Source organism: Acanthopagrus latus, chromosome 20 (assembly GCF_904848185.1).
Source record: "Acanthopagrus latus isolate v.2019 chromosome 20, fAcaLat1.1, whole genome shotgun sequence".
Classification (NCBI taxonomy): Eukaryota; Metazoa; Chordata; class Actinopteri; order Spariformes; family Sparidae; genus Acanthopagrus; species Acanthopagrus latus.
In genome coordinates, this window is record NC_051058.1 from 7465436 (window position 1) to 7475059 (window position 9624).

The window sequence follows — 9624 nt, forward strand, 5'->3', positions numbered from 1 at the left end:
TAACATTTAACATTTTGAATGAAAAAGGTTTTATCTCACACCCAAACATTCAAATACATAACCGTGCCATAAAATGCATGTACACATAAAAACAGTTTTAACACCTACGCAGAAAACCCTCAACCTGTTGCACATGCACACATGCCTGAATGCACATGCCGTCCATAAGTCCTCTAAACACACAGCGGTGGAAAAAAAAAAAAGCTGATCAAAAGAAAAGTCCGGTGGTTTTAATGGTCTTCATTTAGCACCGTGCTTGGGCTCCAAGCATGCAGGCACATGGGCATGAACACACTCACTGATCTATGGTGTTACCTAACCCACTTGATAACAGCTGTAAAGTTTATTCATATGCATTTAAGTTGTATGAGTTAAATGAGACTACAGACGGACGACTGAGACGAATACCTGACCATCTGACACAGTCTGGGTGTCATAATGAAACTGAGTGAACTGGACTGGAATTTCACCTTCAACATTGTTGTACAGTAAATCTGTTGTTTTGCTCAGGGGCTCAAAGTGTTCCAGGTGAAAGTCGCAGTGAATAGTTAGACATCATCGAAGTACGCCTCATACGCAGAGGTTGGATGAGAAGATCGACGCCACTCAACGATGTCTGCACGATAAACATGAAGCGACGGGCAGCAGTTGTAGCTGGTTAGTCTAACTTAGCATAAAGCCGGGAAGCCGGGGAAGGAGCCAGCCTGACTTCCCTCAAAGGTAAGGTAAGATAAAATCAACATGACAACACACCTGAAGCACGTGAATTAACAGATCATATCCCGAAAAGTAACCTGTAGAGACAGCTGTTATAAGGTCACACCTATGGTTCAAGGTGTGAAACCCTCTTACGCAGCAGTTTTCTGTAAAGACTATGTCAACATTCAAAGGGAGATAAATTTTTAAACCCGGGCTGCTGAAAACGAGCGTGATCATGTTTCGAATATATGTTCCCAAACTTAAAAATGTGAAAAGTTTCCCACCAAATAAAAACCAGCACACTGTAAGTGTAATCACGCTCTATTTGATACACTGTAAACCATAAAGACCTCTGTTGGAAAATCCCCACCATTCCTGGTTTAGTCCCTCAAACCCCAACCCTTCTGCACTCCACCCCTCACCACCTCCTCGCTCCAGTCCCCATCACTCCACATTCAAGTGCACACATGCATACTGTAGATGTGGATCTCCTGCATTCGTTAAACTGGGATGCGACGCTGATTAGCTTCCTGGCAGGAACGCAGCCACCCACCCCCGGAGTCAAAGCCGGGTTCCTCCTGGAGGGCCCGACAGTCGGCAGAGAGAGCTGTAGCCGCCGCTGTTTGTTTGCACTGTGTCCTTATTTCCGTGAATTCTGACCTGACAGGAAGCGTGTAGGGAGACGGGACAATGGGCTATTGTGAGACCACACTTTATGTCCATGTGAGGCTAAAACAGGAAAACGCACTAAGACGGGCGCATGCATACACACACCATAAACACAGAGACCCCGGCAAAGACCGTCATGTTCCCTGTCCTGCTTCTTAATCACGCACACTCTTACTGTATGAGGATGTTCCAATAACAGCACAATTGACTGTCCTGATCTTCCCTGTAAATAGATAGCTCAACTTTAAACCCTCACTCTAGAGCCAATGGAAATCCTTAACCCAAGTGTATCCCTTTCCACAGCGAGAAGCAGGGAAATATTCTTACCATGCTGGATTTTTCATTTTCTGCCCATTCGTTCATCTGCGTAAAACACACTAACACAGGTGTATATCCATTCACAAACAGTGCATGGAAACATGACAAGTTTGAAAAAGGTGTGAACGTACTAAAAGCTGGGATGGGTAAAGTTGTAGAAACCAGCAAGGGCGAGCTTCATTTTAAAAGTATCTGACCAAAGACATCCAACCTCCTCTCCTCAGGCTCCCCTGTAGAGCCACACCTCCAAAACACATCAACTGCTGGACTAGACCGACTGCCCTGTCGCTCTCGCTGGCCAGCCGGGAGAAGTTTGCGAGTGTAGTTCCTTGTGTTCCACAGTCTGATAAACACATTCATGAACAATTCTATTACATACAAAAGTCTTATGAACACAAGCAAAACAGCTATCACGAATGTACCGTGGTCTTAAAAGACTCTCTTTGCTGTGGGTGGGTGTTTTGTGCTAACTGGGTTAGCCGCTGGATGAGGCTGTTGGTTCTTCAGTGGCTCTGTTCTTTGGCTGGCAGGTTACTGAGTTAGCTGCTGGACATCAGTCCATCGTTACTGTGGACTGTTGTTAGCCCTGAGCCCTCCGGTCATGCACTGTGGGCCATCCAATCATTTCATTTGAACCAAGTACAATGATTGGATAGGCTAATTGGAGACCTAGAGCATTTGATTTATTGATTGCTGTCAGGATGTTAATAGATTTTGCATACATAATTTTAAAAAGTAACACACACACAAACACGTGTTTGCACACAACACAGCATATTTTAATTGGTGAGGTTTAAAGTCCCTTTCTGAATTCGACCACAGTGATTACTCCTTCAGGGTTCATTCTGTTTAGACCATGACCAGACCAACTGATGTCTGGTTGTGTGTCGTAGTGACCAAAAGTACACATTTCTGAACCAACCCAAACAGAAATGAATGGCTTCATATGTGAAAAACAGTAGGTGTTTGGAAGTTTGGTTATGCTCATCATGTCAAAGGCTCCCAACAGTGATGTCATGGTGCACTGATTCAGCCTGGAGAACGCTTCTACATCAATGCAGCACGGTGAAAAAGTTTTAACACACAAGGTTAACGTCAAGTTGCTCTTAAAAAAAAAACAAAAGTTCAACCAGTAATAGACTTTTCCTTTAGTTAAATATGATGATAAGCCGACCTTGTTATAATGTAACAGTTTAACTTTTTCATGGGTACACACCCACATCTACCCTCAGCTGATTATCGCGGCAAACTTTATGATCATATTTGGAAAGGTCTGCGGTTGCAGTAGTCTAAAAATGACATCCTTTTGCTGCTTTATGCAGCACAGCTTGGGCTGTTGAGTTATTATAACCTACTGAGCCTCTGCAAACCACATTTAAACTACTTGGACTCCAGCATGGTTTCCTGACCACCATGTCCATGTCTCAGCCTGCGACCTCGGCCATGTCACAGTTCAGGTCGGCTGGGTCTCCCGAGATCTGAGAGCTGAATGATTTATGGATTCACACAGGCTGTCAAAAGATGCAAAGGAATGGAATGATACAGAGGAAGGGAGGCTATTTACAGACTGGAGGTATGTGGCAGAGCAATGCTGTTTTCTGTACTGTGTGTGTGTGTGTGTGTATGTGGGTGTGTGTGTTAGGCTGAGAGTATGGATTCTCTCGCCGAAGCCTTTGAATTTAAAGGTGTGATAACAGAGACTCCTATATAAACTGTACCATGGGTTTACTCTGTTAATCCACTGAATGGCGGTGACCAAGGCCCCAACAGAAGAGGGGTCAGGGTGTGTGTGTGTGTGTGTGTGTGTGTGTGTGTGTGTGTGTGTGTGTGTGTGTGTGAGAGAGAGAGAGAGAGAGAGAAGCCAGTCGTTCTTCCAGGTCAACCATCCATACGCAAAGAGCACACAGGTCAGACACTGACATTCCTCAAAGTACACACACACACACACACACACACACACACACACACCTACATACACCTTTTTGTGTGATCAAAAACACCCTAACCAGAAAACATGCGGTACATGCGCTCTGATGTTTTCACACATTTGTCAACAAGTGGATGCTGATGTCAGGCCGTCTGTGTGGGGTGGCCCTGTCAGTGTCATTTCACTCACCTCACTGTAATTAGTTCTCACTGTGTCTGGCTCAGTGGCATCTAAATGACAGTGTGAGTGGAGCTGCAGCAGTCGGGATGTAAGTGTGAAAATGATAGTGTGAGTGGAGAGTCTGCTGCCCGAAGTTTCTATTTCAGTGTGGCGAGGAAAAACAGGTTTGAGAGTAGGTATTTGTTACTTTCTTGGTGTTTGTTATTGCTTGGATATATTTGCGATGGCATTACAGTCTAGGTAAAGTTCTGGTAACTGCTGTTTTCGAACTAACAAGACCGCTGCTCCAAAAGTTTCTCTTTCTTGCTATTTGCAGCTGTGTAACTAGCTAACACACAACTGACATGTTGTTCATTTATAGGTTGATACGGCTCACATATTATCTAATTGTTGCTTCTTCACGCAAACACAACTTTTCTTTTTTTGGTCATGTTTGTTTGGACATAATGAATTTGAGCACAACATTTACTCTTCCCTTAGCTCCATTTTGGTCTCCACCACCTCCTGATGGAAGATATCTGTTTCTTTAGCTGCTAAATGCTCCACTGTGTTCACCTCTTTGACTGTCCAGGCAAATGACAGTGGTTATGTTTTGATCAGGTACGTACTGCTCTTTGGTTTTGTATGGCAGTAAAGTATCTCCACATTTTACCAGCAACTTGCTATTTAAACTCTTTTAAGGTGGGTCTGTACGTCACTCAGTCTTTTTCACTGGTTTCCTGTGGACCAGCACGGTGAAAAGAGCGACGGTGGCTGAGAGGAGGCACAACTGCTGCAGTGAGAGGTGGAAGTGGAGCAGTGAGCAGCAGCAGCAGAGCTCTCTGATATCCTTTCATGCACTCCATTCCTAGCTCTCTTTTTCTCCGCTCTCTTTCATTAGGCCTCCTTCGTCGCGTCCTTTCTCCTCTCCTCCTCATCTCTTTCCTGCTCTGATTGCCTGTCTCCTCGTGGCCCGGTGCCCAGCCACCACTGGGTAGCATTCCTCACCGCGAGCCAGCGGGAAGAGAGGGATGGAGGGAGGGAGAGAGAGAGAGCAGGGAAGGAGAAGGACAAATGGAAGGAATGAGAGAAAGAACCACAGCGGGTCTCCTTATATAGAGTGTGATGTTATATATCTGTGACCTCGCTGTGGGGGCGAGGAGCAGTTTTCTTTCTCCAAATTGTTTGTCGCTTTCCAGCGTGTTGCCCGCTGCTCATGAAGCTTCCCCTCCCAGCCCTTCTGTTTATAGTCACATCCACTCGGTCTGAAACAGCCGCTCGCTCGTTACGACACTCTCACTCCGGCCACAGGATGCCCACACGGTTTGACCACGCAGGGGTCGACTTAAATACACACAGCGCGCAAACACACGCGGCATTTCCCCTTTTTCTTTTCACAGCGGGGAGTGAAACGCTATACGTCGAAGGTGAGTTACGATGCCTGCGCCGCCGCTGAGGTGCAAAAATAAAAGATCTGCTGAGAAAGCAGAACGGACTCCACCCTGCCCTTCAGCTCTTATTTCTTCTGAGCACTTCAGCCCGTGTGTGTGTGTGTGTGTGTGTGTGTGTGTGTGTGTGTGCGAGAGTTCTGAGGCTTGTAGGAGCATGTGTGTGCAGGCAATACAGAGGACTTTGTGTGCGTGAGTGTGTGTGTGTGTGTGTGTGTGTGTGTGTGTGTGTGTGTGTGTGTGTGTGGCATCTCCTCGGGGGAACTGCTGGCAGATGCGGCAGTCAGACTGTGGGTATAGAGGGACGGATCAAGTTTGGCTCAGCCTGCAGCCCAAAGCCACACTGGAACAGAAGAGCCACGCATGCACTCCTTTCTCTTTCACTCTCTCTCTCTCTCTGTTTGCTTTTGTATCATCTCCCCCCTTTTCCTCTGCAGTTGTCTTCACTGGTTTAGCTGGACATAAATCCTCATCCCCCTCGAGTCAACACACGCCAATCAGATGTTTTGCTCACTGCACGGAGGAAATAACAGCCTCACTTCGTTTCAATACCTCACTGCCGTGTCAACACAGCTGAAGGGAGTTTGCCTCTAAAAACAGACAAAAAAACACACACTTAAGGATGTAAAGTATATAAAACAAGAACACCACATGTATGCGTCTATACATTCAAACATAATGTACATAACATAAAAATGCCCGGTGCTTTTTGCTGCTATGTTTGTTCGTGAAGAGTAATGGCGATGCAATAAAGCAGTGATTCCCAAGCCAGGGGGGGAAAGTACCTTGTTACTGTAGGGTACATGGGAAGACTGCAGAGTAGGTCAACTCATTTGAAAAAGAAAAGAAAAAAAGAATAAAATATCTAATATCTGCACATGCTTGTGTTGAGGACAAAAATAAACTATATGGTAAGTAAAAAAGGCACAGGACAGCACAGGATATGCCTCCCACCCACCACAGTCAGTTACACCAAGCATTGCAACTGAAAGTGAGTGAAAACTAGCAAGCAAGCGAGCAAAGAAGCTTGAAGAAAGAATAAATGTATGAATACAGCCATGACAATAATAACAATATGCCCTTACTGTACATGTATTCAACCTAATTGTCACAATATGTCTGCAAATACGTTCCTGCAAAACCACAGACAAGTTAAAACTTTAGCCTGTTTCTCTATATTGCGACTGTACATTAGTATTTCTCTCTGTTTACGCTCTGGTTAGATTTGGGCACAAACCCCTCTTGGATAGGGTTAGGAAAACATTTTGACTCAAAATACATGTTTTGGTAACCACCAACCCGACTGGAAGTCTCCTGAGGTCTCATTAAAAACGTATCGTTTAGTCGGCACACACAGCTGGGAATTGTTCTGAGGTCTCCTTAAACCATGTCACGCTTACAAAGGTTGAAACGCCATCTAAGTATCCCGCGGTGCCATACTTACAAATGCTGAAACACGGATTCAAACTGCTATCACAAGCTAGACAGCCTTGTTGACTGCGAGTGTCAGATAATACAAGAGTGAATGTGATACAATGCATTTTTTACAAATGTTAATATGGTGTTGTGGCTTACTACAGGCTACATTATTGCCTACGAATGGACGTATCTGTGGTTTGCAGAAAAGTTATTGGCTACGTTTTTTGCTGGCAAACCACTACACTATAATACAGTACTTGAGGGAATAGTGTGACATCTTGGAAAATTTTAGCCTAAGCTCAATATGAAACTAATGCCAACACTGTTAGCTTAGCCTTGCACAAAGATAGATTGAAACAACCAGCGTCCATCGAAATGTCACAAAATTCACTGACCAGAACATCACTAATGCTCACTTTTTTTTATTATGCATTACAATTCAGTTAACAATTGCATATGTTCTGCTGAACTTATTTGGATCATCAGAGGTGGTGTTGAAGTGTTGATACTCAAAATGTTTTATGGTTTCATCACACTAAAACTGTCTGTTGTAAGAATGTGTTTTTTTATGATCTATCCTTGGTACTTCTTATAAATTCTACATCTATAACTATTATTACTTACTGTTCATAATGGGTTACAGTAAGTAACACAAGCTGTGTAGCTGCAGCGCGTGTTTGAGGTAAGGCGACTGTTGGCTATTCGGTGGGTTATGTAATAATAATGGCTATGGCATTCGTTATATTCCTCTAAGAACAGCTACATATTTATAATCAGCAGTCCTAAGTTCACTGAGGTGGCTTCATGGCCTGAAGATTGGCAGCTGAAAACTATGTATGGACTGTTGAGCCTGAGCCTGAGAGTGAACACGCTCCCTTTGCTTGGTCGCACTCTTTGACCAGATCCCCACAATGGTCCCAGTGGAGAAGTTCAGTGGAAGAGTGTGGTTTGACTGACTAGTGCCAGTGCATACCCCTCCGCTAAAATAAATGGAATAAAATAGAAAATTGAGGGAGTGCAAACCAAGAGCAAGGGTTTGGTTTGTGCATTCATATTGAAAGAGTTAACAGTAAGTACTTAAGTAATAGTCTGTCTCAGATTAGGCGGAGATACTGTGGAATTCACTTCAAAAGGGAGTTAAACCAATGGGAAGGTGTCAATTTTTATAAATTGCAGAATTTCCATATTAGAGAAGGGACCATCTGTAAATGTCTTACAGACAAAGACACATGTCATCTGATAGGAGGTCTTTTTATCCGCAACAGCTTTACAGCTTATGAATTCATGAAAACTGGAGTGCTTGCATGCCAATTTTAATATTTTTTTTCCCTCCGAGCCGCTGAGGAGACAAAAACAATGTCTTCATTTTAACTGTTTGGGATTTCTTTCCAGCTTCTCTTTGGCAGGATGTCAGAGGCTCATGTCCATTTCCCACAGCAGCTATCAGCCCGATGGAAACCAAGTCCAGTAAGAGATCATCAGTTGGCTACTTACGATATGCTGAAATAGTCTAACCAAAGATATCTGGAAGTATTTACAAAGTTGTATAATTAGATCAGCGGCTCCAGGCTGCAGTGGAAAATATTCACAGCGTAATGTAATGACAGAGAACGAGGAGAAGAAACGCAGGACGGGCGCTCGCAAAACACGGGCACACAGCGCACCAGACCCAGCTAATAATGCACATCTTAAGATAATTAGAGAATGGAAAGGCTTTTTTTTATATTCCCATCGGTGTTCCTTCCACGCCTCCTCCAGCAAATGATTAATTTAGAGTTCAGGAATGTGTGTTCAACTGTTTAGTCTTTAGCCTCCACGGGTTGTAACCCCTGACCCGACCAGATCACCAGAACGCCTCTGAAAACCATCAGACATCTGCTTATCTAAACTATACAGCGCACAAGTACCAGGACCAGCCTCCTCATTACTCAAACTCCATCCATCCTTTCCTCTGTCAGAAGCCAAACTCCACTAACAGGAGACTTCTTTTCCATCAGTGCAGACTCAAACAGCCTGGACAGGCATTTCCTGTGGGTGGGACCTGAGAGCAGAGACATTCTTGGGCCAGGCACCTCCACTTCCTGTCTCTGTTAACACCACACTGAAAGACAAACTGTCTGGACCTGCTCTTATTTTACACTTTATTTGATGCCGTTATCCAGCAGTAGATTAAAGCCTAAATTCCAAGATTACAAATGTTGCATGTAAACAATGGTGAGACGTGTAAGGTCAGAGTGTCCAGTGCCCAGATAACAGAGGGAACAAAACAATCCTGCGAGTCTCATGTTATAATCTCAGACAAAGAAGTGACAAGCATGAGGTTTAAGAGCACAAGCAAAGAATATAAACCTCAGAAAAGTACATTTTAGAGCAGGTAAAAAGTGAGTGAGGGAATGTTTATTGTGTGTTGTGCGCATGTTTATTTGCACCATTGGGTGTTTAAATAGGTGTGACAATCATTTGCCGTCCTCCCAGGAGTCAACAGCTGCACCAATGTGTTGGTATTCAAACAGCTGGTCCATTTTAGAGAGGGAATGTGGATGAGAGTGCCGTGTGTTGGTGTTGTAGGGGGTCCTTAAAAATACATATGTGACAACTGTCAGATGTAAATTGAATTGGAGGTGATGATTGCACCATTTGGCGGCTGTTGCATCTGTCCTGATCGCAGGATTACCTTTATCTTGGCCCTTAAGGTGACTTAATTAGTGATATATCATGTCCATTGAATATTACTGCCTGCTTGTTCCTTTATGTCTGGCATCTTTGTGTAAATATGCTGTGTGGGAACATTTCATCACCAAAATCATCCAAGCCTGAATGCATAAACTTCAACTGCAAATTGATTTAATTTAATTCAGAAAAAATATAATTCATACTTTTACAGTTAAAGACCATGACTGAAGTTCAAATAAATTGCATTACGTTCTAAGTTCTTACTATAGACATGCATCAACTAATGTGCACAAGGGTAAACAGAACATGTGA